General features: G+C 35.8%; 1 long non-coding RNA gene and 1 other non-coding gene across 2 annotated transcripts in view; both read right to left on the reverse strand.

Annotated features, from left to right (window-relative positions):
• Nucleotides 1-27736, reverse strand: part of LOC115838005 — a 263290-nt gene that overhangs the window by 42467 nt on the left and 193087 nt on the right. The window lies entirely within an intron of this gene.
• Nucleotides 25329-25432, reverse strand: LOC115838163. The gene has a single exon (XR_004033203.1). It is a non-coding gene; the product is annotated as a small nucleolar RNA U13 (small nucleolar RNA).

Below are 27736 nucleotides of genomic sequence, written 5' to 3' on the forward strand. Positions count from 1 at the left end.
GGCAGTACTCACAGTGGGCCTGGGGTGGTGGTGGCCATAGAGGGATACTTTTCTGGTTGTGGAAAGGAGAGGGAAGAACATGAAGGACTCTGTCTTGTGGCTTGGGTGCCAGTTCAGCCACAATGGAATAGAGCATCAGGTATACTCCCCAATTTTTTTTTTTTTTTTTACTATAGGCCCTGATTCCCAGATGATATCTCTGGGCCTGTCTTGGAAATGGCTTCCTGAAAGGGAAAAATACAAGCCTGGCTAGCTTCACTACCTGCTGATTGTAGAGCCCTAGAGTCTTGAGTGAAAACAGACAGAAGCCATGCAGTGGTTACAGTGGGCCTTGGATGAGACTGAGTGCTGTACTGGCTTAAGTTTTGGCCCAGCACAGTCCCACTGGCGACAGGGCTGCTCATGTCAATCACCTCCACCACCTCTCCCAGCCCCAGGCAGCTTAGCACAGAGAGAGAGAGACCTCATTTGTTTGGGAGAAAGTAAGGGAAGAGAACAAGGGTCTGCTTGGTAATCCAGATAATTCTTCTGGATCTTGTCTAAGACCACCAAGGCAGTGCCCCTATGAGTCTGCAAGAGCCATAGCATTATTCTGCTTTGGTGCACCCTAATTCAGATATGACTAAAGTGACCAAAACTTAGATCACAACACCCAAGTTCCTTCAAATACCTGGAAAGCCTTCCCAAAACAAAATCATACAAACAAGCCCAGACTGTGAAGACTTACATAAATACCTAACTCTACAATGCATAAACACTGACAAATATCACAAGCATCAAGACCATCCAGGAAAACACCACGTCATGAAATCAACTCAGTAAGGCACCAGTGACCAATCATGCAGAGGTAGACTTATGTGACATTTCAGACAGAAGATTCATAATAGCTGTTTTGAGGAAACGCAACAAAATTCAAGATAAAAGAGACAAGGAATTCAAAATCATATCAGATAAATTTAACAAAGAGATTGAAATAATTAAAAAGAACCAAGCAGAAATTCTGGAGCTGAAAAATGCATTTAATAAACTGGAGAATGCATCAGAGTGTCTTAGTAACAGAATTGATCAAGCCAAAGAAAGAATTAGCTTGAGGAGAGGCTTTTAAAAATACAGTCCAACAAGACAAAAGAAAAAAGAATGAAGCATGCCTACAAGATCTAGAATATAGCCTCAAAAGGCAAATCTAAGATTTTTACCCTTAAAGAGGAGGTAGAGAGAGAGATAGAGGTAGAAAGTTGTTTATTTGAAGAGATAATGTCAGTAAACTTCCCAAACCTAGAGAAACATATCATTGCTTGAGTACAAGAAGGCTATAAAACACAGAGCAGATTTAACCCAAATAAGAATACTTCAAGACATTTAATAATCAAACTCACAAAGGTCAAGGATAAAGAGAGGATCCTGACAGCAGCAAGGGAGAAAAAACAAACGACATAAATGGAGTCTGGCAGCAGACTTTTCAGTGAATGCCTTACAGGCCAGGAGACAGTGGTATGACATATTTAAAATACTAAAAGAAAAAATAAGTCTCCTAAAATAGCATATCCAGGAAAAATATCCTTCAAACTTGGAGAAAGAAAGCTTCCCAGAAAAAAAGAAAAGTCCTACAAAGCAATGCTAAAATGAATTCTTCAGTACGAGAGAAAAGGATGCTAATGAGCAATAAGAAATAACGTGAAGGCACAAAACTCACTGGTAATAGTACATATAAAGAAAAACACATTACATTATAACATTGTAATTGTGATATGCAAACTACTCATATATTGAATAGAAAGACTAAAAGATTAACTCATCAAAAATAATAAGTTTTCAAGACACAGACAGTACATATACTATATGCCAATAAATTGAAAACTCTAGAAGAAATGGATAAATTCCTAAACACATACAACCTACAAAGATTGAAACAGGAAAAAAACCCCAAAACTGAACAGATCAATAACAAGTAATGTGATTGAAGCTGTAATAAAAAAATCTCCCAGCAAAGAAAAGCGAGGGACCTGATGGCTTCACTGCTGAATTTTACCAAATATTTAAAGAACTAACACCAATTCTACTCAAACTATTCTGAAAAATAGAGGAGGAGGAAATACTTCCAAATTCACTATATGAGGCGAGTATTACCCTGGTACTAACACCAGAAAAAGACACATTAAAAAAAAGAAAACTACAGGCCAAAATCTCTGGTGAACATTGATGCAAAAATCCTTAACAAGATGCTAGTAAGCTGAATTCAACAACACATTGAAAAAGTCATTAATCATGACCAACTAGGATTTAGCCCAGTAATACAAGGCTAGTTCAACATATGCAAATCAATCACAATGACACATTATATCAACAGAATGAAAGACAAAAACCGTATGATCATTTTTTTCTTTTCATTTAGCATTTTATTTTTTTATTATACTTTAAGTTCTGGGGTACATGTGCAGAACGTGCAGGTTTGTCAGACAGGTACACACATGCCTTGGTGGTTTGCTGCATCCATCAGCCCGTCATCTACATTAGGTATTTCTCCTAATGCTGTCCCTCCCCCAAACCCCCACCCCCTGACAGGCCCAGGTGTGTGATGTTCCCTTCCCTGTGTCCATGTGTTCTCATTGTTTAACTCCCACTTATGAGTGATAACATGCAGTGTTTGGTTTTCTGTTCTTGTGTTAGTTTGCTGAGAATGATGGTTTCCAGCTTCATCCATGTCCCTGCAAAGGACATGAACTCATTCTTTTTTATGGATGCATAGTATTCCATGGTGTATATGTGCCACACTTTCTTTATCCAGTCTATCACTGATGGGCAGTTGGGTTGGTTCCAACTCTTTGCTATTGTGAGTAAGTGCCTATTTTGCTATTGTGAATAGCGTCTGTTTTGACTTTCGTTGCCATTGCTTTCAGTGTTTTAGTCATAAAGTCTTTGCACATGCCTATGTCCTGAATGGTATTGCCTGGGTTTTCTTCTAGTGTTTTCATGGTTGTAGGTCTTACATTTAAGTCTTTAATCCATGTTGAGTTAATTTTTGTATAAGATGTAAGGAAGGGGTCCAGTTTCAGCTTTCTGCATATGGCTACCTGGTTTTCCCAACACCATTTATTAAATAGGGAATCCTTTCCCCATTGCTTGTTTTTGTCAGGTTTGTCAAAGATCAGATGGTTGTAGCTGTGTGGTGTTATTTCTGAGGCCTCTGTTCTATTCCATTGGTCTATATATCTGTTTTTGGTACCAGTACCATGCTGTTTGGTTACCGTGTCCTTGGAGTATAATTTGAAGTCAGGTAGTGTGATGCCTCCAGCTTTGTTCTTTTTGCTAAGGATTGTCTTGGCAATACAGGATCTTTTTTGGTTCCATATGAAATTTAAAGTAGTTTTTTTTCCAATTTTCTAAAGGAATTTGATGGTAGCTTGATCGGCATAGCATTGAATCTATAAATTACTTTGGGCAGTATGGCCATTTTGATGATACTGATTCTTCCTATCCATGAGCATGGCATGTTTTTCCATTTGTTTCTGTTATCTCTTATTTCCCTGAGCAGTGATTTGTAGTTCCCCTTGAAGAGGTCCTTCACTTCCATTGTAAGTTGTATTCCTAGGTATTTTATTTTCTTTGTAGCAATTTTGAACGGGAGCTCACTCATGATTTGGCTGTCTATTATTGGTGTATAGGAATGCTTGTGATTTTTGCACATTGATTTTGTATCCTGAGACTTCGCTGAAGTTGCTTATCAGCTTAAGGAGATTTTGGGCTGAGGCAATGGGGTTTTCTAGATATACAATCATGTCATCTGCAAACAGAGACAATTTGACTTCCTCTTTTCCTACTTGAATACCCTTTATTTCTTTCTCTTGCCTGATTTCCTTGGCCAGAACTTCCAATACTTTGTTGAATAGGAGTGGTGAAAGAGGGCATCCTTGTCTTGTGCTGGTTTTCAAAGGGAATGCTTCCAGTTTCTTCCCATTCAGTATGATATTGGCTGTGGGTTTGTCCTAAATAGCTCTTATTATATTGAGATACGTTCTATCAATGCCAGTTTATTGAGAGTTTTTAGCATGAAGGGCTGTTGAATTTTGTCAAAGACCTTTTCTGCATCTATTGAGATAATCATGTGGTTTTTGTCATTGGTTCTGCTTATGTGACAGATTACATTTATTGATTTGCATATGTTGAATCAGCCTTGCCTGCCAGGGATGATGCCAACTTGATCATGGTGGATAAGCTTTTTGATGTGCTGCTGGATTCAGTTTGCCAGTATTTTATTGAGGATTTTCACATCGATGTTCATCAGGGATATTGGCCTGAAATTTTCTTTTTTTGTTGTGTCTCTGCCAGGTTTTGGTTTCAGGATGATGCTGGCCTCATAAAATGAGTTAGGGAGGATTCCCTCTTTTTCTATTGTTTGGAATCATTTCAGAAGGAATGGTACCAGCTCCTCTTTGTAACTCTGGTAGAATTCGGCTGTGAGTCCATTTGGTCCTGGACTTTTTTTGGTTGGTAGGCTATTAATTACAGCCACAAATTCAGAACTTGTTATTGGTCTACTCAGGGATTCAACTTCTTCCTGGTTTAGTCTTGGGAGGGTGCATGTGCCCAGGAATTTATCCCTTTCTTCTATATTTTTTAGTTTATTTGTGTAGAGATGTTTATAGTATTATCTGATGGTAGTTTATATTTCTGTGGGATTTATGTGATATCCCCTTTATCATTTTTATTGCATCTATTTGATTCTTCTCTCTTTTCTTCTTTTTTTTTTTTTTTTTTTTTTTGAGATGGAGTCTCTCTCTGTCACCCAGGCTGGAGTGCAGTGGCGCTATCTCGGCTCACTGCAAACTCCACCTTCCGGGTTCACGTCATTCTCCTGACTCAGCCTCCGGAGTAGCTGGGACTACAGGTGCCCACACCATGCCCGGCTAATTTTTTGTATTTTTAGTAGAGACGGGGTTTCACCGTGTTAGCCAGGATGGTCTCGATCTTCTGACCTCGTGATCCGCCCACCTCGGCCTCCCAACGTGCTGGGATTACAGGTGTGATCTTTTCTTCTTTATTAGTCTGGCTAGTGGTCTATTTTGTTTATCTTTTCAAAAAACCAGCTCCTGGATTCATTGATTTTTGAAAGGTTTTTCGTGTCTCTATCTCCATCAGTTCTGCTCTGATCTTAGTTATTTCTTGTCTTCTGCTAGCTTTTGAATTTGTTTGCTCTTGTTTCTCTAGTTCTTTTAATTTTGATGTTAGGGTGTCGATTTTAGATTTTTCCTGCTTTCTCTTGTGGGCAGTTAGTGCTATAAATTTCCCTCTACACACTGCTTTAAATGTGTCCCAGAGATTCTGGTACACTGTGCTTTTGTTCTTCTTGGTTTCAAAGAATATCTTTGCTTCTACCTTCCTTTCATTATTTACCCAGTAGTCATTCAGGAGCAGGTTGTTCAGTTTCCATGCAGTTGTGTGGTTTTGAGTGAGTTTCTTAATCCTGAGTTCTAATTTGATTGCACTGTGGTCTGAGAGACTGTTATGATTTCCATTCTTTTGCATTTGCTGAGTAGTGTTTTACTTCCAATTATGTGGTCAATTTTAGAATAAGTGCAATGTGGTGCTGAGAAGAATGTATATTCTGTTGCTTTGTGGTAGAGAGTTCTGTAGATGTCTATTAGATCCACTTAGTCCAGAGCTGAGTTCAAATCCTGGATATCTATTAATTTTCTCTCTCATTGATCTGATCATTTCAACTGGTGCTGAAAAAGCATTTGAGACTATTCAACATACTTTCGTGATAAAAACCCTTAAGAATAAAAAAAAAAAACCTGGGTCTAGAAGGAACCTACCAAAACACACTAAAAGCCATTTATCACAGACCCACAGCAAGTATTATAGTGAATGGGAAAAACTGAAAGTCTTTCCTACAACCTCTGAAACACAATAAGGATACCCACTTTCACCACTGTTATTCAACATAGTCCTGGAGTCCTAGATAGATAAATCAGACAAGAGAAAGAAATAAATGGCATCAACACAAGAAAAGAAAAAGCCAAATTATACTTGTTTGCAGATGATATGATCTTATATTTGGAAAAAAAATTCTAAAATTTGGCTGGGCACAGTAGCTCACACCAGTAATCTCAGCACTTTGGGAAGCCAAGGCAGGTGAATCACCTGAGGTCAGGAGTTTGAGACCAGTCTGGCTAACATGGTGAAACCCCATTTCTACTAAAAATAGAAAAAATTAGCTGGGTGTGGTGGCAAGTGCCTGTAATGCCTGTAATTCCAGCTACTCGAGAGGCTGAGGCAGGAGAACCACTTGAACCCAGGAGGGGGAGGTTGCAGTAAGCAGAGATTGTGCCATTGCACTCTAGCTTGGGCAACAACAGCGAAAATCCATCTCAAAAAAAGAAAAGAAAAGAAAATTCTAAAATTTACATGGAACCACAAAAGACCCAGAATAGCCACAGCTGTCTTGAACAAGAAGAAAAAAAAACTGGAAAAATCACATGAATTTATATCAAATTATACTACAGAGCAATAGTAACCAAAGCAACATGGTACTAGCATAAAAACAGACACGTGGGTCAATGGAAAAGAGCAAAGAACCCAGAAACAAATCTGTACATTTACAGTGAACTCATTGTTGTCAAAGGTTCCAAGAACATACACTTAAGAATAGACAGTCTCTCCAATAAATACTGGGAAACTGGATATCCATATGCAGAATAATGAAGCCAGACTTCTATCTCTCACCATACACAAAAATCAAATCAAAATGGATTAAAGACTTAAATCTAAGACCTCAAACTATGAAACTACTACAAGAAAACATTGGAGAAGCTCTCCAGGACATTGGACTTGGCATAGATTTCTTGAGTAATATCCCACAAGCACAGGAAACCAAAGGAAAAATGGACAAACAAAATCACCTCACCTTGAAAACCTTCTGCACAACAAAGGAAACCATCAACAAAGTGAAGAGACAACCCACAGAATAGGAAAAAGTATTTGAAAACTACCCATATGACAATAGATTAAGAACCAGAATATATAAGGAGCTCAAACAACTCTATTGCATAAGATTCTAAAATTCTGATTTAAAAAGGGGCAAAAGATCTGAATAGGCATTTCTTAAAAGAAGACACACAAATGGCAAGCAGGCATATATGGAAAAGTGCTCAACATCATTGATCATAAAAGAAATGCAAATGAAAACAATTGAGAGAAATTAAGGGAAAGCATTCACAAAAAATAAGATACATCATCTCACCCTAGTTAAAATGGCTTTTATTCAAATATTAGGCAATAACAAATGCTGATGAGGATGTGGAGAAAGGGAACTCTCATACACTGTTGTTGGGAATGTAAATTACCACAACCACTCTGGAAAAGAGTTTGGAGGTTCTTCAAAAAACTAAAAATAGAGCTGTCATACAATTCAGCAATCCCACTCCTAGGTATATACCCAAGATAAAGGAGATCAGGATGTTAGAGATTTATCTACACTCCCATGTATATTGCAGCACTATTTACAATAACCAAGATGTGGAAGCAACCAAAGTGTCCATCAACAGAGGAAGGGATAAATAAAGTGTGGTATGTGCACATAATTGAGTGCTATTTAATATTCAGTCATTGAAAAGGAATGAGATAATAAAATATTGTCATTTGTAACAACATGGATGGAACTGGAGGGCATTATGTTAAGTGAAATAAGCCAGGCACAGAAAGACAAACTTTGCATGTTCTCATTTATTTATAGTAACTAAAAACTTTAAAATAATTGAACGCATGGGGACAGAGTGGAATGATTATTACCAGAGACTGGGAAAGATCATGGGTCAGGGGAAAAGGGAAATGGTTAATGGGTACAAGAATATTATTAGAATGAAAAAGATCTTGCATTTGATAGCACAACAGGGTGACTAAAGTCAACAATAATTTGTTTTACATTTCAAAATCACTAAAATAATATAATTGGATATTTTGTAACACAAAGAAATCATTAGTGCTTCAGGTGATGAATACCCCATTTACGCTGATGTGATTAATATGCAGTGTATGTCTGTATCAAAAGATCTCATATACTCCGTATAGGAATACCTACTATGTGGCCACAAATCTTAAAAATTAAATATTAAAAAATTAGAAAACAATAATTTCAGGAGTAAGTATAAAAATTTAAAGTTTTTGCAAGACTCATGGAAACCTCAAATTAAAAAACAAAACAAAACAAAACATGCCACAGGTATACAAAAAAGAAAAGGGAAGGAAGTAAAGCATACTACCAGAAAAAAATCACAAGTTTCAAAACATGGTGAGGAGATATACCTAATGTAAATGACGAGTTAATGGGTGCAGCACACCAACATGGCACATGTATACATATGTAACAAACCTGCACATTGTGCACATGTACCCTAGAACTTAAAGTAAAATAAAAAAAAGAACAATTGACAAATCTGTTTCATATTGGGTATAAATAAATTATTGATAGTTTGACTCCCTGAAAAAATAGTTAGAGAAAATAACAAATGAAAATGAAGCAGGAACTACATGGTGAAAAGGAGAAAAATTCTAAAGATGAAGAAAATGCATGTAAGTTAAAATTATTGAAAATATAGTATTTTTTCTTAAAATCTAAGTAAAAATCCCAGTACACAATTACAGAAGTAACATGATAAAAAATGTAAAATAAAACAAAAATAGCTAGCTATTTACGAAGCAAGAAGAATAGATTCTGGAAAGAACATGATTTTTATTTATTGCTGTATTCATGTACAGTGAAGGAGAGGGAGTAAATATGTCTAGCCTCATACCCGAAGGCAGAAAGATGAACAAGTGACGAGTCCAACAGGTTAATTAGAAGTAAAGAAAGAGCAATCTGACTTCAGATGCATCCTCTGCAGTAATAAACCTAGGAAGATAATGAAACAACTTTAAAAAAATTTGAATTTTTTTGTAGTAGGTAAAAAGCAGAAACAATCCGAATGGCCATAATAAGAGAATTGGTAAATTTGATATCCTGTTAAATTCAAAACAGGATTATTATCTATCTCTTAAAAATAAGATTGCAACCTGAAGAATACTCCTCAAAACTGTTAAGGTCATCATAGCCAGGAAAATCTGAGGAATTGTTACAGCCAAGAGGAAACTTAATCCCAAGCAATAGTTTTTTTTAAAAAATTTCAAACACAATTCTTTTAATACTATTCATAATAGTGAGAATGCAAATCAATCTAAATATTTAACACTAAGGAAATTATCTTTAAAATTCTGTGGGAAAAGTGGTGATATCCCCTTTATCATTTTTTATTGTGTCTATCTGATTCTTCTCATTTCTTCTTTACTAGTCTGGCTAGCGGTCTATCCATTTTGTTAATCTTTTTAAAAAACCAACTCCTGGATTCATTGATTTTTTTTGAAGGGTTTTTCATGTCTCTATCTCCTTCAGTTCTGCTCTTCTCTTAGTTATTTCTTCTCTTCTTCTGACTTTTGAATTTGTTTCCTCTTGCTTCGCTAGTTCTTTTAATTTTGATGTTAGGGTGTTGACTTTAGATCTTTCCCACTTTCTCCTGTGGGTATTTAGTGCTATAAGTTTCTCCCTAAACACTGCTTTAGCCATGTCCTAGAAATTCTGGTATGTTGTGTCTTTGTTCTCATTTTTTTTTTTTTTTTTTTTTTTTTTTGAGACGGAGTCTCGCTCTGTCGCCCAGGCTGGAGTTCAGTGGCGCAATCTCGGCTCACTGCAAGCTCCGCCTCCCGGGTTCACGCCATTCTCCTGCCTCAGCCTCTCCGAGTAGCTGGGACTACAGGCGCCCGCCACCACGCCCGGCTAATTTTTTATATTTTTAGTAGAGACGGGGTTTCACCGTGGTCTCGATCTCCTGACCTCGTGATTCGCCCACCTCGGCCTCCCAAAGTGCTGGGATTACAAGCGTGAGCCACCGCGCCCGGCCCCGTCTTTGTTCTCATTGGTTTCAAAGAACTTATTTATTTCTGCCTTAATTTCGTTATTTACCCAGTAGTCATTCAGGAGCAGTTTGTCAGTTTCCATGTAGTTGTGCAGTTTTGAATGAGTTTCTTAATCCAGAGTTCTAATTTGATTGCACTGTGGTCTGAAAGACTGTTCGTTACGATTTCCATTCTTTTGCATTTGCTGAAGAGTGTTTTATTTCCAACCATGTGGTCAGTTTTAGAATAAGTGAGATGTGGTGCTGAGAAGAATGTATATTCTGTTGATTTGGGGTGGAGAGTTCTGCAGATGTCTATTAGGTCTGCTTACTCCAAAGCTGAGTTCAAGTTCTGAATATCCTTGTTAATTTTCTGTCTCATTGATCTGTCTAATATTGACTGATCCCACAGATGAACTAAAATGGCTATTCCAAATCTTAACACACAGTATTCAAATATGTATTGAGTGCTTGTTATTAATATGTATTTCACACAATTCCAAGGTGAGAATATAGGAGTGTGAACCGGACACACAGCTGCTTTCCTCAAGCATGAATTAAGGTGAGATTCAAACAGTAATTTTTCTTAGAATGTTGGGGTGATGGAAGACTTTTATACGTTTCATAAAATTCCAAATTTTCTACAATACATATGTATGTTTAACATAAATCAATGTTAGTTTAAAACATAAGAAATATGTCTTGCCTAAAATTTGTTTCTGACTTCTGCCTCTCAAGGGAAATACACTAGAGCAAACAAAAGCCAGAGAACTAATGTTTTGTTTCATTTTTCCTTGGCTGGAATCAACAGAGTAGCATCCTGTGAAAAAAAAGGCATTATTCCTCGGATGCAAAATGGCAATGGACATAGTTTAAGAATAGCAGCAAAGGCATGGGTGTCTCACCTGTACACTATATGCTGGGGCCTAATATGGTCAACAATAACACCATGCATTTGTAGAAAATTGCTGTTTTTCAAGGCATTTTCTTCTATCATCTTCCCCACAACTCTGGGAAGCAGGAAGGGCAAAAATCATTATTTCTAGTTTGCAGAGACATCATAGATCAAGAGAGGTTAAGTTGCTTTCTTCCAGCTTCCCACTTTAAAAATGACACAACCCAGACTAGTCTTCGTTCCCTGACTTCCCATAATTCTCTTTCTACCACACCGTGTGCACCTTGTAGTGTGACTGGCCTTTCTTATCATTCATCTTCATTATGCAACTTTGCAACACAAATTGCAGGGAAACATATAGTTACAGTGCTAAGAATTATTTTCCAATGAGTTTTTAGACCTCAGAAAGTCTCTTGGGATCACTGAGCTTTGGTAGAATAAAACACTCAGTACATTGAAAGGGGCAGGTTTGTGCAGGGTGCAGCAAACTATTAATATAACTTTATTCTTTTCTGTCGTTGTTCCTCTAAATCCACTATTATTTTTTCAAATGTCACTGCTCTTGAGTGAATCTAATAACTTTTTTACTTCTCCTGGATATTAAAAAAAAAAATTCCTCAAGTCTCATTAATCACATGCAAAGTTTTTTCATTTTCATAATTAAAATGCCCGGTCCAGTTTAAATGCTAACTCTAAACTTGATTTGGTTAAATATTTGTCCTTCCTTAGTTTGATATTGCTTCAAGTTAGGCAACCTTCAGTGAAGACAGAAGATGCGTACTGCAAAATCTCTGATTGCTTTTTGCTTCTTACCCACCCTCTATCCCCATATAGGGGGCTCTCGATGGCTCCTGTCTGGAAGTATAAGTGGGGAAGTATGGAGTAAAATGGGGGGAGAAAGGAGTTTATTTAATGTCTCTCTGGGTTTAGCAAGCATTCAAAGCTGACTTCCCTGCTTGGTGCTTTATTGTTACCCCCAGAATTCCCCACTGGAAATATCAGGTTCAACCTCCCTCAATGTGAGCAACAGCCCCTCCTCCAGCCAGCCACTGAGGACAATCCCCTCTTCTCTGTATCTGAGGGTACCACCTTCAGCTTCCCTCTGCTGAGATAGCTTCTCTCTGAAAAGTAGCTCTCTTGGAGGAATTTTATTCTAAAATGATGGGCAGACCAACTCCTTCCTGCGTAGCACTCACCCTATGTAAAGCAGAGACACCCCATCAACTTGCTGCTGGTGGCAGCTTAGCTGACTTTCCATGCAGACTCTCTTTTCCCCTCCCATCAAGCAATCTCCTCCAGCCTCAATTTTTGCATATAAACTGCTGGGACCCAGGATGAAAATTTATTTCTTGTGTCCCCCAAATTGCAAGGGACATATCTCAAGCTCTTTGACTGAAAATCAAATCTCTCTCCCTTGTTTGGAAGTGAGAATAAAATACTCTTTTTCCTTTCTTTATCGGGGGGAGAGAAAATATCACAACCATTGTAAACTTTGACCCTAAAAAACCCTTTCTGAGAAGAATCATAACTTCTTTTCTACAGCCTGGAAGAAGGCAGTAGGTGTCACCTATTTCCCTTTCAAATTCTGCATGGGTGGTCTAACGCTTCTTTGGAACGGTGTAATTAGTTGACCTTTATTGTTTTCTTTTTGACTTTTGGGACATTATAAAACCTAGACCAAAAAAAAAAAAGCCCTCTTTTGTTTTTCTTCTTATATTAGGAATCCACCTGAAAACTTGAAGGTATATGAAACCTGTGGGTTAGAAACCAGATTTTTTAGAAACTGTCCCTGGAAAAGCAGTGAATACAAAGACAGCTCTAGACAAAAATGAAATATGATTAATCTACGTTATGATGAAAGAGAGTCATTGTCATTCAAGAAAGACAGCACTAGAGAGGTATGAATGTTGTAGATGCCAGCATGAAATAACTTTTGTCAGACCCTGACAAAATGAGGCCAGAAAAGGAACAAAGGAGAAGGGTTACTCATACTTGTATATTTGAAATAAGAACTATTTCCAAGGACTTTCTAAAAACCCCACAAGACTCTTCATGTCCTTCACACATCGTCTACTTTGCATGGCTGGCACACTGCACAAGTGAGAAGGCTTATCACTAGACATTCTTTAGAATTGCAATAATTCAGATAAGATGCTCTCAAAGAAACACTTGCCCAGTAACAGCATCTCTACCAATGAACTGATGATAATTCTGGCTTTGAGCCTCTAGAATCAATAAACTCTGTTTCTGAGGAGCTTGTGTGAACTTCTTGTTTTTGCTAATAAAAGCATTCCTTTACCTTGCCCTCTCCAGGTGCACTTGTGGTGTGCCACTTTGTGCATACTGAATTACAATCCCCCTTTCCCATTCCCAAATGAATACAGATTTTAGAAAAAAAAAAACCTTATTTTAACCTGGTTTCTTTTACATCAATTTGTCAAAATATCACCATTTAATTTTATTAGGTGTTTCCATATAATAACATAAATATATTTTGAAAACATACATATACACCTTTAACCCTGCACCCTCAAATGCCTCTCCACACATTTGCTTCTGCTCATTGACATCTATCTAGAAGCATAACTATCATTACCTATAAACTGGATGCATTACCTAGGGAGCTGTTAAAGTATACTGATGCCCAGGCCCCACCCCAGCTCAGTGAAATCAGAATCTCTGGAGATTGAAAATGGTCTTGGATATTTTTTAAAAATTTCCCACCTGATTTCAATATACGTCTAAAGTTGAGAATTGCTGTTATAAGAACTCAATGCTGGGATGCAACTTAAAGCTTATCTACATTCAATCTTTTCATCTATACATGTTAGAAAGCATAAGCTACATTTTTCTTAAGTGATTCTGGTTCTTGACCTCCTCAACCCAGGTGGAATCATAATTCAGAAAAATTCGAAGCATACAGGGATAAAGAAGGAAGGTGACAAGCTACCTGCCCACTGGTGCTTATTCTGCCACTGCACTTGGAGATTGGCTTTTGACTCATGCGGTGGCCAAAGGGAGATGGCAAAATAGATTTATATTCCTGAATATTTGCTAACAGGATATAAATACCTCTCATATATGAGCTGCAAAAAGCAGGTGTATGCTGGAGCGAGGTCATAATAGCTCAGGAGGGACAACTGTTAAATTTTCGGGAATTTTGAAAGCCAATTGTTATTATGTTGGTAGCTTGAAATTGGCCATATTGGGATTATTTACACCATAGAAATTAGTAAATGCTACAAATCAGGGCTCCCTTCTCCCTCCTGAGAGAACTAACTGTGAAACATTTACCAGCAAAGCACTGGATGTAAGTATTGAAAGATAATTATCAGACTGTCCTTAGTTTTAAAGCTTAAGGCAAGCCATAGGAGGCTTTGCAGCTGGCTGGTTCCCTTTCCTTAACAAATCTGATAGAAGTTACCTCCTGGATAAGATTTTTATAGGACTGGAAAAGAGGGAAACATAAACCAATGTTTATTCTAATAAACTATGTGCTCACACATGTAGATCTACTAACGTGTATTTATCATAATATAGAAAACTACTATAGGTGTTTCTCAACTTATTAACATTAATCAGTGCCCTTGCAACAATTTTGCTTCACTATTCAGTATCCATCTTCTACATTTTCCCAATCTGTGCATGAGAAAGCTGTGTTTTTGTTGTTTTGTTTTGTAAATGCCATGTTTACTCCTTAAGTTGTTGGTGTGGGAATATGCTTAGCTAATTTTTAAAACTGTTTTAGTAAATGATGGTTAAACAGCATTTATCCTTCTCCATAAAGATTTATGTTAAGAGGAGAATATATTATGCAGAATTGTAATACTTTGTAAGAACGTGTCTGCTCTCACAAACAAGATGACACATAATGGGGGCTGTGTGGAAGCATCCTGAGGTAGTTGATTGTTTATCTATCATTTCTTTCAGCATTTTCTCTTCCATTGAATAAACTAACAACATGAAGTTAGCTTAGATAACACAAATACTCAACAAGACCAAAGAGCCAGGTAGTGTCAGCTGTTTAACATGCCAGTAATCATAACTGTTATCCATCTTGCTAGCAGATTAAAAATAAATAAGTAAAATTAAAAAATGTATTGGCCTTGAGTTTATTATACTTGAATACTTCATAATTCCTACAGTTCCCCACTTCCAGCAAACATCAAGCAGCTGCTATGCCCATGTCCTCCTGCCTATGCCTTCTCTTCACACTGTACCTGCTCCTCTGGCTCTACAAATCCCACATGTCAGTCCTTAAAGGACAACCAAATGATCCCCACTTCACTGGCCCAGTCTTTTCGGTGAGTGTTCCATGATTCATAACCTGGTGGTTTAGTTTGGATATTTGTCCCCACCCAAATCTTATGTTGAATTGTAATCCTCAATGCTGGAGGTAGGGCCTGGTGGGAGGTGTTTGGATCATGGGGGTGGATCCCTCATGGCTTGGTGCTGTCTTTGTGATAGTGGGTGAGTACTCAAAAGATCTGGTTGCTTAAAAGTGTGTGGCATCCCCGTACCCCACTCGCTTTCTCTCTAGTTCCCACTCCTGCCATGTGAGATGCTTACTCCTCCCTAACCTTTCACCATGATCGTAAGCTTCCTGAAGCCCTCACTCAAAACTGAGCAGATGCTGGTGCCATGCTTCCTGTACAGCCTGCAGAATCATGATCCAATTAAACCTTTTTTCTTATAAATTACCTGGCCCCAGGTATTTTAGAACAACTAAAATAGCAATGCAAGAACAGCCCAATACTCTTGGTTATGAATTGTGCCTCCATATCTTTTATCCTACCCTCTGGACCCAATTAAAATTTATCATTCCTGTGATTCCCATCCCTTCAAGTACTTATGTGACAATATGGTCATTAACCAAAACATAAGTTCAATGCTTCATCCGTATAATGTGGTATTAATACTTGCATTTTTAACAGAGGACTTCCTGGAATAGGCAATGATTAATTCAATACATCTATGTAAAGGCTGAGAATTTCAAATAAAATCATATAGAAGAATGTTGGAGCAATCTGGTGGCAATGGTCATTTGGTAGCACCCATTAAAATCACATCCAAAGTGGAGGAAGTTCACTTCACATTTCTCTAAAGGAAATCCTTGGTGAACATTCCAGTAGAGGATAGGGTCTTTGGTAAGATGAATTCTTACCATTTAATATGTTTGCCACTTTATTTAAACTGCATCTGTGACTGTATATTCATATATTCAGCTTTTGAGCCTGGCATATGATAGAATAGAGGAACTACAAGGTCTTGTTAGGTCACCTCACCCAGTTCCCACCCAGCATATACATTGGACTATAACTAGAAATCTCTTAGATATTCAAATCCTATTTCTTTTTTTTTTTTTTTTTTTTTTTTTTTTTTTTTTTTTTTTTGCAGGGAAACTCTTGTTTTTATTTTATTTTTTTATTTTTTTTTTATTTTTTTTATTTTTATTTTTTTTATTATACTTTAGGGTTTTAGGGTACATGTGCACAATGTGCAGGTTTGTTACATATGTATCCATGTGCCATGTTGATTTCCTGCACCCATTAACTCGTCATTTAGCATTAGGTGTATCTCCTAATGCTGTCCCTCCCCCCTCCCCCCACCCCACAACAGTCCCCGGAGTGTGATGTTCCCCTTCCTGTGTCCATGAGTTCTCATTGTTCAATTCCCACCTATGAGAGAGAACATGCGGTGTTTGGTTTTTTGTCCTTGCGATAGTTTACTGAGAATGATGTTTTCCAGTTTCATCCATGTCCCTACAAAGGACACGAACTCATCATTTTTTATGGCTGCATAGTATTCCATGGTGTATATGTGCCACATTTTCTTAATCCAGTCTATCGTTGTTGGACATTTGGGTTGGTTCCAACTCTTTGCTATTGTGAATAGTGCCGCAATAAACATACGTGTGCATGTGTCTTTATAGCAGCATGATTTATAGTCCTTTGGGTATATACCCAGTATTGGGATGGCTGGGTCAAATGGTATTTCTAGTTCGAGATCCCTGAGGAATCGCCACACTGACTTCCACAATGGTTGAACAGTTTACAGTCCCACCAACAGTGTAAAAGTGTTCCTATTTCTCCACATCCTCTCCAGCACCTGTTGTTTCCTGCTTTTTTAATGATGGCCATTCTAACTGGTGTGAGATGGTATCTCACTGTGGTTTTGATTTGCATTTCTCTGATGGCCAGTGATGATGAGCATTTCTTCATGTGTTTTCTGGCTGCATAAATGTCTTCTTTTGAGAAGTGTCTGTTCATGTCCTCTGCCCACTTTTTGATGGGGTTGTTTGTTTTTTTCTTGTAAATTTGTTTGAGTTCATTATAGATTCTGGATATTAGCCCTTTGTCAGATGAGTAGGTTGCAAAAATTTTCTCCCATTCTGTAGGTTGCCTGTTCATTCTGATGATAGTTTCTTTTGCTGTGCAGAAGCTCTTTAGTTTAATGAGATCCCATTTGTCGATTTTGGCTTTTGTTGCCATTGCTTTTGGTGTTTTAGACATGAAGTCCTTGCCCACGCCTATGTCCTGAATGGTATTGCCTAGGTTTTCTTGTAGGATTTTAATGGTTTTAGGTCTAACATATAAGTCTTTAATCCATCTTGAATTAATTTTTGTATAAGGTGTAAGGAAGGGATCCAGTTGCAGCTTTCTACATATGGCTAGCCAGTTTTCCCAGCACAATTTATTAAATAGGGAATCCTTTCCCCATTTCTTGTGTTTGTCAGGTTTGTCAAAGATCAGATAGTTGTAGATATGCGGCATCATTTCTGAGGGCTCTGTTCTGTTCCATTGATCTATGTCTCTGTTACAAAATTAATGTACAAAAATCACAAGCATTCTTGTACACCAATAACAGACAAACAGAGAGCCAAATCATGAGTGAACTCCCATTCACAATTGCTTCAAAGAGAATAAAATACCTAGGAATCCAACTTACAAGGGATGTGAAGGACCTCTTCAAGGAGAACTACAAACCACTGCTCAATGAAATAAAAGAGGATACAAACAAATGGAAGAACATTCCATGCTCATGGGTTGGAAGAATCAATATCATGAAAATGGCCATACTGCCCAAGGTAATTTATAGATTCAATGCCATCCCCATCAAGCTACCAATGACTTTCTTCACAGAATTGGAAAAAACTACTTTAAAGTTCATATGGAACCAAAAAAGAGCCCACATCACCAAGTCAATCCTAAGCCAAAAGAACAAAACTGGAGGCATCACGCTACCTGACTTTAAACTATACTACAAGGCTACAGTAACCAAAACAGCATGGTACTGGTATCAAATCCTATTTCTTATATTGAACACCCAGTTATGTATATTGTACACCCAATCCTATTTTTATTTAGGAAGAATCATTAATGGTATGAGGAAATTTTTAAGATATAATAAATAAAAAGAGCCAATGTTCATAATTGTTATTTTGGATCACAACTACGAAAAGAGGGAGGGGCAGGCATTACCTCTTGATGGTGTGATCATAGGTTTGTAATATTCTACCTTCTTTTTAAACATGAACATGGGATGTGTGCATAAATATCATTTTTATTTTAAAAGAAAAGTTTAAGATAAATTCTCAATCATGGGCTCCTTATAATCCATTTAACTATCAAGCCTTATATAAATTAGTCAACATGACTCATGCATAATGAGCTGAGCTATACGTATCTGTGGTGTGTTGTTTATGAACTTAGGGGAACACTTGTTGCCTAAAATTTTTTCCATAAACTCATTCATATCTGACATTCTTTTAATGAAGGACCAGTTAGTTTTTCTGTATTTAGGGCAACTAATGTCCAGTCACAATATCACAGAGAGGCAAATAATAAATGTCATATCCACACTGAAGGTCTGTTCTGAGTGCAAGAAGGAATTGGGTTTTCTCTCTTTCTTCCCAAACTCACTAAAGACAATATTGGATGCTGCAAGAAATTAAATCAACATAGAGGATTCCCATTCTCAGTGAGTTAGGTCCATCATAAGTCATACTTCATAACCCAGAATAACAAAGAGTTAACATCCTTCTTGCAGTCTCCCCTCTCTCAATTCCCTGAGTACAGGTTTTAGTTCCAAATAGCAATTTTTCTGGGTTATTTTTTTCTGCCTGTGAAACTGCAGGCTTACTATCTCTCTGGAACCCATTTCATTGTCTCTCTTTTAAAAATTTTAACTATGAGTTCCATCTGCCATCACTGAACTGGAATGTCCTTAAAATGTAAAGCAAGTCCCACTGGGAATTGCCTTAAATAATCATTTGCCTGATAAACAGCAAATCACAAAATGGGTTTTAACTTCTTTAAATTAATAACCAAAAATAAATAAATAAAGAGAGACAAAGTCTTGCTCAGCTCGCACAATAGGCATGTCTGAATTCCCTCTTTCTTTATCCACTGAGTAAAAGTACCTGTTGAGGGAGCCACAAGACTTCACACTGCATGGCATAGTAGCTTGAGATGCTCCTGTGGTGGGGGTTACATAGAGGGGGCACCTACGGGAACAGCCACATTTCTGCCGCTTATTGTGAGATCTCAGAGTTCCTCCTTTAAAGCATTTTCCCATAAAGTGTTTATAATTAGAATGTTTTGCCTGCCAACACATCTGATGGAAAGGGAAGTGCTCCTTCGCCTTTCTGTGAGCAAGTGGTAGGACAATTCAGATGCTTCAGATACATAAGAGACTTATTTATTGAACAATTATTTATCGAGTGCCTACTCTGCATCACAGCCTGTGCTGGGCACTGGTTAAGTTAAAGTGTAGTACCTAACAACAGATCTTACTGTTTGGTAGAAGAGACAAATATTAACAAATAACCATACAAAGAAATGCACAACTGCAACTGTGACTAGGGTTACGAAGGAGTGATCTATGATATACAAGGGTCTGTAAGTGAAGGATTTGTTCTATCAAGTGATGTTAAAGCAAAAAAAAAAAAAAAAAAAAAAAAAAAGAGAGAGATCCTTAATCCAAGATCTGAAGGGTAAGTAGGGGATTATTACTCCAAAAAAGGGAAGTAAGATTTAAGCTAGAAGAGAAACTTCTGTACCTTGTGCTAAAACCCTTCCGTAGGAGGGAGCACCCCAAGTCCTGGAAATGAGAGGATAACCATGCTGGCCGGAGCGCAAAGAGTGATAGTGATGGAGGTCAATTTTGTCATGTAGACAAATGTTAAAGGGTTTTGCTTTTGTAATTTTTATTTAGAGATAATTTTAGGCTTATAGAAGAGTTTTAAAGATACTACAAAATTTCCCATATTCCCTTTACTTGAGCTTCTCTAATGTTGACAAATTATATCACTATGGTACCTTTACCAAAACTAAGAAATTACTATTTGCATGATATTATAACTAAAGTAGAGAGTTTATTCAGATTTTAACAGTTATTCTGGTCCTGAAATAGACAGGAGACACCAGTAGAAAATATTGTTAAAAAGATTGTTAATCCTGCTATTCCCTAATTGAAGAGGACTGGCAAATAACAGTACAAACAAGAGCCAACACCACTGACATCTCAACGGGTTCAGCTTACACTAATTTGACTGAAAAGTTAAAGCTGAGCAAACTTTCCATTCAATGAGTGCCAAAACCATTGTGTCCCAATCAGCTGCAGCCAAAGGCAGTGCTTTCAATAAAAATTTTAAACATATGGGATTAAGATCCCGAAGCATTTATTCGAATAATTGTAACAGAAGAAAAAAAAACATGGCTTTAGCAATACAATCCTAAAGACAAAGCACAATCAAAGTAATAGCAAACAAGAGGTGGAAGTGGTCCAGTCACAGCAACAGCAGACTGTTCAAGAGCAAAGATCACAGCAACAGTTTGGGGGATGCTCAAGGCATTCTGCTTGTTGACTTTCTGAAAAGCCAAAGAACAATAGCATCTGCTGATTATAAGAGTATTTTGAGAAAGCCAAAGCTTTAGCTGAAAAATGCCTGGGAATGCTTCACCAGAGTCTTTCCCTACAATGACAATGTTCCTGCTCATTCTTTTCATAAAATAAGGCAATTTTGTGAAAGTTTTGAGGGGAAATCATTAGCTATCACCTTCCAGTCCTGATTTGGCTCCTTATAACTTCTTCTTTTTCCTAATCTTTAAAAAAATCTCTAAAGAAAATCCATTTTTCTTCAGCTAATAGTGTCGAAAAGGTCTGCTTCAACATGGTTAGATCCCCAGAATCCTCAGTTCTTTAGGAATGAACTAATATTATCACTTACAAAAGTGTCTTGAATTTAATGGAGGTTATGTTGAGGAATAAAGTTTATATATTTTATTATATTTTATCTTTTATTTCCATGTTTCCAAAAATTGTTTGAAGTCCCCTCAAAACTCTCAAAACTCAACTGTTATAAAAAACTTACAGTCCAGTTAGAAAATTATCAAAGTACATACACAGACATTTCACCAACATGGTTGTACAGATGGCAAATAAACTCCTGAACATATGTTCGGCATCCTTATCCAGCAGGGGTACGCAATGAGAAATCTCTACATACCAATAAGAACAGCGAAAGATTTTTAAAAAGTGAGAACATACTTTTAAATGTTGATGAGGATGGAGAGAAATTAGATCATTAATATACTGCCGGTGGAAATATACAATGGTATAGTCTTTTGGAAACTGCTGAAAAACACTTTGGCAATTTCCTTAAAAAATAAACATACAACTACCATATGACCTGGAAATTGCAATCCTGGATATTTTATCCCAGGGAAATAGAATTATCTTTACATATAAACCTGTAAACAAATGTATATAGCAGCTTTATTTGTAATAACCAAAAACTGAAAACAACTCCAATGTCCTTTAATAGGTTAATGGTTAAATAAACCATGGTATATCATAGTATGAAATACTATTCAGCAATAAAAGGGTGTGAATTATTCAAACAACCACCTGGATAACTCTCCAGAAAACCACAGAGAGGGGATAAAAGTCTAATCCCAAATGGTCACATATGTGTTGTATAATTCCATTTATACTGCATAATTCCATTTATACAACATTATTGAAATGTCAAAATTATAAAAATGGAGAATAGATTAGTGATTGACAGGGTTTAAAAAAATGTTAAATGTGAGAGGGAAGTGAGAAGAGGGAAAAATGAGGTAATAGTAATGATGAACTGTTCTGTATCTTGACTGTACCAGTGTTAATGTCTTGGTTGTAATACTGCAGTATAGTTTTCAATATGTTGCAATTGGGGGCAACTGGGTTTATGTTACACAGAATCTCTCTGTAATGTTTCTTATAAATGTATGTATATATACATTCATCTTAAAGTAAAAAATATTTTTTTAAAAATATGACAATTGTACAATGACAGTTGGAAGAACAAGAGAAATATTTTGTTGTAGGATCTCTGTATAATAACTGAGGTGGTATGCATTAGTGAAGTACACTGCAAACCTTAAAGGGCCTATTAAGAAAAGTAAACAATGGGGTATATATAATAATTTAGTACAGAATATGAAATGAAACCATAAAAGATAACCAATGACAAAGCATAAAAACAAAAAAAGAACAAAGAATAGATAGAAAAAAAAACAATTATGCTGGTACAACTAACACTTAGAGTAACAATGTATTAATGCAAATGGTCTAAATTCACCAATCAAAGGCTGGATAAATAATCTAGACTTCACCATAATCTATTTATAAAACTCAACTCAAGTATAAATTGGTTAATATTTATGTGTATATATAAATTCACTTTAAACATAAACATAACTTTATAGTAAGTAAAATTATAAAATAAATTCTATGCTTAAATACATTTCAAAAAAGGCAGTATAATTTTGTTAAAATCAATGTATAACTCAGAACAAGGAATATTACCAGTGGTAAAGGAGGTCATTTCATAATTCATCAGGAGGAAATAATAATTCAATGTTTATGCGCCTAACAATAAACCTTTAAAACTAATAAAAATAGATGTAAAAGGAGCTATAGACATATGCCAAACTACATTTGGAGATTTCAACAGCTCTCTTTTAACTGACGCATCACAAAAACAGACAATTAGTAAAAATAAAAATATAAAGAACAATAATATATTATTAAGAAAATTGACTTAATAGAGTTTAGAATATTAAACTCATATTCTTTTTGGAACATTAACTAAAATAGATCATGATATTGGCCATAAAACAAGGCTCAATATATTTGAAGTGATTGAAATCATGTGAAGTGTGTTATCTGACTGGAAAATAATAAATTATAAATCAATGCCAGTAGGATATATGGACTATCCCAGATATATAGAAACTAAACAACATATTTTTATATAATTTATGGGTAAAAGAAGGTATCAAAAGTTAAATTAAAAATATGTTGAATGGAATAAAAATGACAACATAACATCAAAAAAATGTTGGATGCAGTTAAAATAATGCTTCTATCCAGTAAAACAGTAAGAAAAGTTCACAAGCACTCTAATCTTCACATTAAGCACAAAATAACACCAAAGAAATTGAAAGCAATGGTTCACTGACAATGAAACCCGAAAACAGCTCAACACTTGCCTAGATTAACTTAACTTGCCACACTGAAAGTCTATCAGAAGAAGCAGCATGCACATCTCGGGCATAAATACTCATTATTTTAGTTCTCAGTTCTACTGTATGCTCAATACTCAATCAAAAGTTATGAGACACCCAAAATGCAGATAGAAAACAATACATAGTCAAGGGGCAAAATAATCAGCACAACCAGACTCAGAGATAATTGAGATGTTGGAATTTCAGAGAGGTATTTAAAAATAACTATGAGTAATGTGTTCAAGTCTCTAGTAGAAGAAACTGATAACATGTAATATTATGTGGGAAATTACAACAAAAATGGAAACCATAAAAATAATTTTAAAATACTGTAAATAAAAAACATGTTAGCAGAGATGAAGACTCACTTTGAAAGACTTGGTAGCTAATTCAAAGCAACTCAGGAAAGAATCTGGGAATTTGCAGATTTGTTAACAGAAATTACTCAAACTTAAGCCAAGGAAAAAAAAAAGTAAAAAACAAAAACAGAGCATCCCGTGTTGTTGGACAATATCAAAATGTTTAACATACATGTAATCCATCCCAAAATAAAAGGAAAAAGAGTGAGGTAGAAAAATATCTGAAGGGATAATGGTTGAGAATTATTTTAAAAATTACAAAATACATCAAACTACAGATACAAGAGATTTTGGGAACTCCAAGCAGGATAAATAACGAATGAAATAAAACACACATACACATTTAAACATATCATATTCCAGTAGCTCAAAACCAAAAGATAAAGGGAATATGTTGAAGGCATTCAGAGGGTAAAGGTAAAAGATACACACAGGAAGAAAAGGGAGAAATCCAGCAGACTTCTTGTCAAAAATTATACAAGCCTTAAGTAAAATGATCACCATGACTAAAGCACTGAAAGTAAAATACTGTGCACCCCAAATTTTATGCATAGTGAAACTACCTTTATTAAATGCAAAAGAAATTGGGATAACTTTAGACAGACAAAAATTGATAATTCATTGCCAGCAGACCTGCACTACAAGAAACATTTTTTAAAATGGCCTCAGGAAGACCAGAATATATCAGAAAAAATTTAGATCTGTCAGCAAACTAACAGAGGAACAGAAAACCAAACACCACATGTTCTCTTTCATAAGTGGGAGTTGAGCAACAAGAACACATGGACACAGAGAGGGGAACAACATACACCAGATCCTGGTAGGGGGTGACAAAGTAAGTGAGGAGAGGGAACTTAAAAGGGAGGGTCAATAGGTGCAGCAAACCACCATGGCACACGTATACCTATGTAAAAAACCTGGACGTTCTGTACATGTATCCTGTTTTTTTTCCTTTTTAGAAGAAATAAAGAAAAAAATCAGGATTATCAAAAAAATGTAGATCTGTACAAAGAAATAAAAATTTCTGGAAATGATTAATCATCAATGTAAATATAAAAGATATTCTAAAATGCATTAATTGCTATAAAAGATATTTTATTTTATTATTTATTTTATATATAATATATATTTTGTTTTTAGAGACAGTATCTTACTCTGGTGTCCAGGCTGAAGTGCAGTGGCACGATCATAGTTCACTGCAGCTTTTAACTCCCAGTCTCAAGCAATCTTCCTGCCTCCCAAGTAGCTGAGTCTACAGGAATGCACCACAATACCTAATTTTTAAAATTTTTTTTTCTCTTTTGTAGAGACAGAATCTTGCTTTGTTGGCCAGTCTGGTGTCGAACTCCTGGGCTCAAATGAGCCTCCTGCCTTGGCCTCCAAAAGTGATGGCATTACAGGTGTGAGCCCCCATGCCTGGCCTATAAAAGAAATTTTACTGCCTAACATGTAAAAAAGTTACTTAAATGTATTTTAAGTTCATAAGTATGTAAAAATAGCATAGATGACAAAAATAGCACAAAAAATAGGAGAGAGAAATCTACTGTGATTTGTAAAATTCTGGGTTTTTTCTTTTCTCTTTTTTAAAATTTTTTCATATCAAATGGGTAATGTACTAATGTCATAATAAGATGTAAGAAAGGCACATCTCACATATGAGTTAAAAAATCCAGTTATCGCATGTATAAGCTGCAAAATGATCTGTAAGAATCTTATACTACATGCAAAACCATATAATATTCAAATCAATATTATAATTAATTAAAGATGCATATTGTAAACTTTAGGGTACGAATTAAATTTTTAAAGAGGTATGAATAATAACCTAGAAATGGAGATTAAATAAACTCTTATGATACAAAATTGCTCCAAATGCTATCAGGAAGAAAGAGAAATAAAGCAACAAGAAACAGAACATATAGTATGTTTATGGGAATCTAAGATTGGTTCAAACATTTGAAAATTATTCAATGTAATTTAACAAATCAACATAAATAGAAAGAAAAGTTTGATCATCTCAATAGATGGAAGGAAAACATTTAACAGCTTTCAACATTCATCAGAGTTAAAATGTCAGCAAAGCTGGAAGAGAACTTTCTCAACTTGTGAAATGTATACACCAAAAACAACAACAATAACAACAACAAAAAGCAAGTGAAATTATATAAACAGTGAAGACTGAATGAATTTCCCCCAAAATCAAGAACGAAGCATGCATGTCTTCTCTCACCACTTTTACTCACTATCATACTAAAAACTCTAGCCAATGCAATCAGAGAAGAGAAATAAATTACAAACTTGCATATTTAAAATGAAAAAATAAACTCACTTGAAGATCAATGATTGTTCATGTAGAAACTAATATTCTGTATTAAAACACTACTGGAACTAATGAGTTCAAGCTCATGGGATACAAGATAGGTATGCAAAATAATCTGTTTTATTTATGTATACTATTATTAGAAATTAAAATAGAAATAAAACAGTTTTAAACAATAGTAAAAAAGAAAAAACAGTTATGAATCTAAAAAAATCTGTATGATCTGTATATGGAAAACTAAATATTACTGATTAAAAAACCCAAAAGAGACTTAAATAAATGGTGAAAGAAAAAAGTCAAACCAAGACTATTTCTCCATAATTCCACATTTTGTAAATTCTAGAGAGTGGAACTATTTTTCAGTGACAGAAAGCAGACCAATGATTGCCTAGGAATGGAGTTAAAGATTAGGATAGATTAAGGAGGGTGGAAGGAAACTTTAGGGAGTAATGAAAACGTTATTTTGATTGTGATGGTGGTGTCATAAGTGTAAGCAGATGTCAAAATTAAATAAATTGTATACTTTGACTATGTACAATGTAGTTCATTATATATCAATTATCCTTCTATAACTCATGAAAAAAGAAAAGCTGTGTTTCTATATAGGTCAATTTGTAAATAAAAACTATATTGGTTGTTTCTTAGCCAGAAACTCTTACAAATGTTACATTTGTTAGTGAACTTTGAAATGCAAAATTAAGGGAACAAAAATTCAGCAACAAACATTCAAATTTATGAAAAAATTTTGATCCTACTGTATGCAAAATTCAAAGGTCAAATACCTATGAATGAAAAATGTAATTAAATGAAAAAATGTGATTTGAGGAAAGGTATGGGACATTATTTTGCTGATGTAAAGATGCTATGAGAATAATAGGTCTTCTAGTTTGTGCTTGTAAACTAAATTTGCCAAAAACCTAATACTCAGTTGTAGCTGATTTAGAAATATAGAAAGGCACTTCTCTTTGATTTTCTTTATTTTACAGTGTAGTTCCCTCTGCCTGGAGCAATAGTGTTTAGCCCTGGCTATACATCAGCACAGACAATGACACTTCTAAAAATAAAAATTTCAAAGGTGCATCCACAGAGGTTCTGAATTAGTAGGACTGGCATACAGCTCAGATATCTGGAGGTTTAAAGTACTCTCTTTGAGATGATAATGCCCCATCATGGTTGACAACCTTTGTCCTTGAAAGAGCAAGGATCCAACGTCAAGTTAGCATGTGATTGTCATCCAAAGATAGCCATCCATATTGGAGTCTTCAAGGCACCCTAGAAAAGTTTTGACTCTACCTGAAGGGATACAAGCTACTCAAATCTGGATGGAGAACTTGGGATATAAAAATAAAAGCTAACATTTAAAGACTGGGAAAATGGTGATGTATTTTACTTTGACATACTTATGTATTTCAATTTTTATATAATTATTTCATCACAATGTTTATGCTTTGATGTTTATTAAAGATATTAAAGAGATTTTTGAAATAACCAAGTAGAATGATCTCTCTCTCTCTGACCTTCTCTCTCTCATCACTTCTTTACCCCATTTTCCACACTCTTGTTTCTCAATGAAACACATCAACAGAAAGTGTGGTCACATGATCCATGAGGTCAATCAAAAGCATCAGGGTTTACCTGTTGATATTGAATAAGTGATTTCAGCCAGGTGAATAAGTGATTTCAGC

The sequence above is a fragment of the Nomascus leucogenys genome, chromosome 13, assembly GCF_006542625.1.
Source record: "Nomascus leucogenys isolate Asia chromosome 13, Asia_NLE_v1, whole genome shotgun sequence".
NCBI classification, from domain to species: Eukaryota; Metazoa; Chordata; class Mammalia; order Primates; family Hylobatidae; genus Nomascus; species Nomascus leucogenys.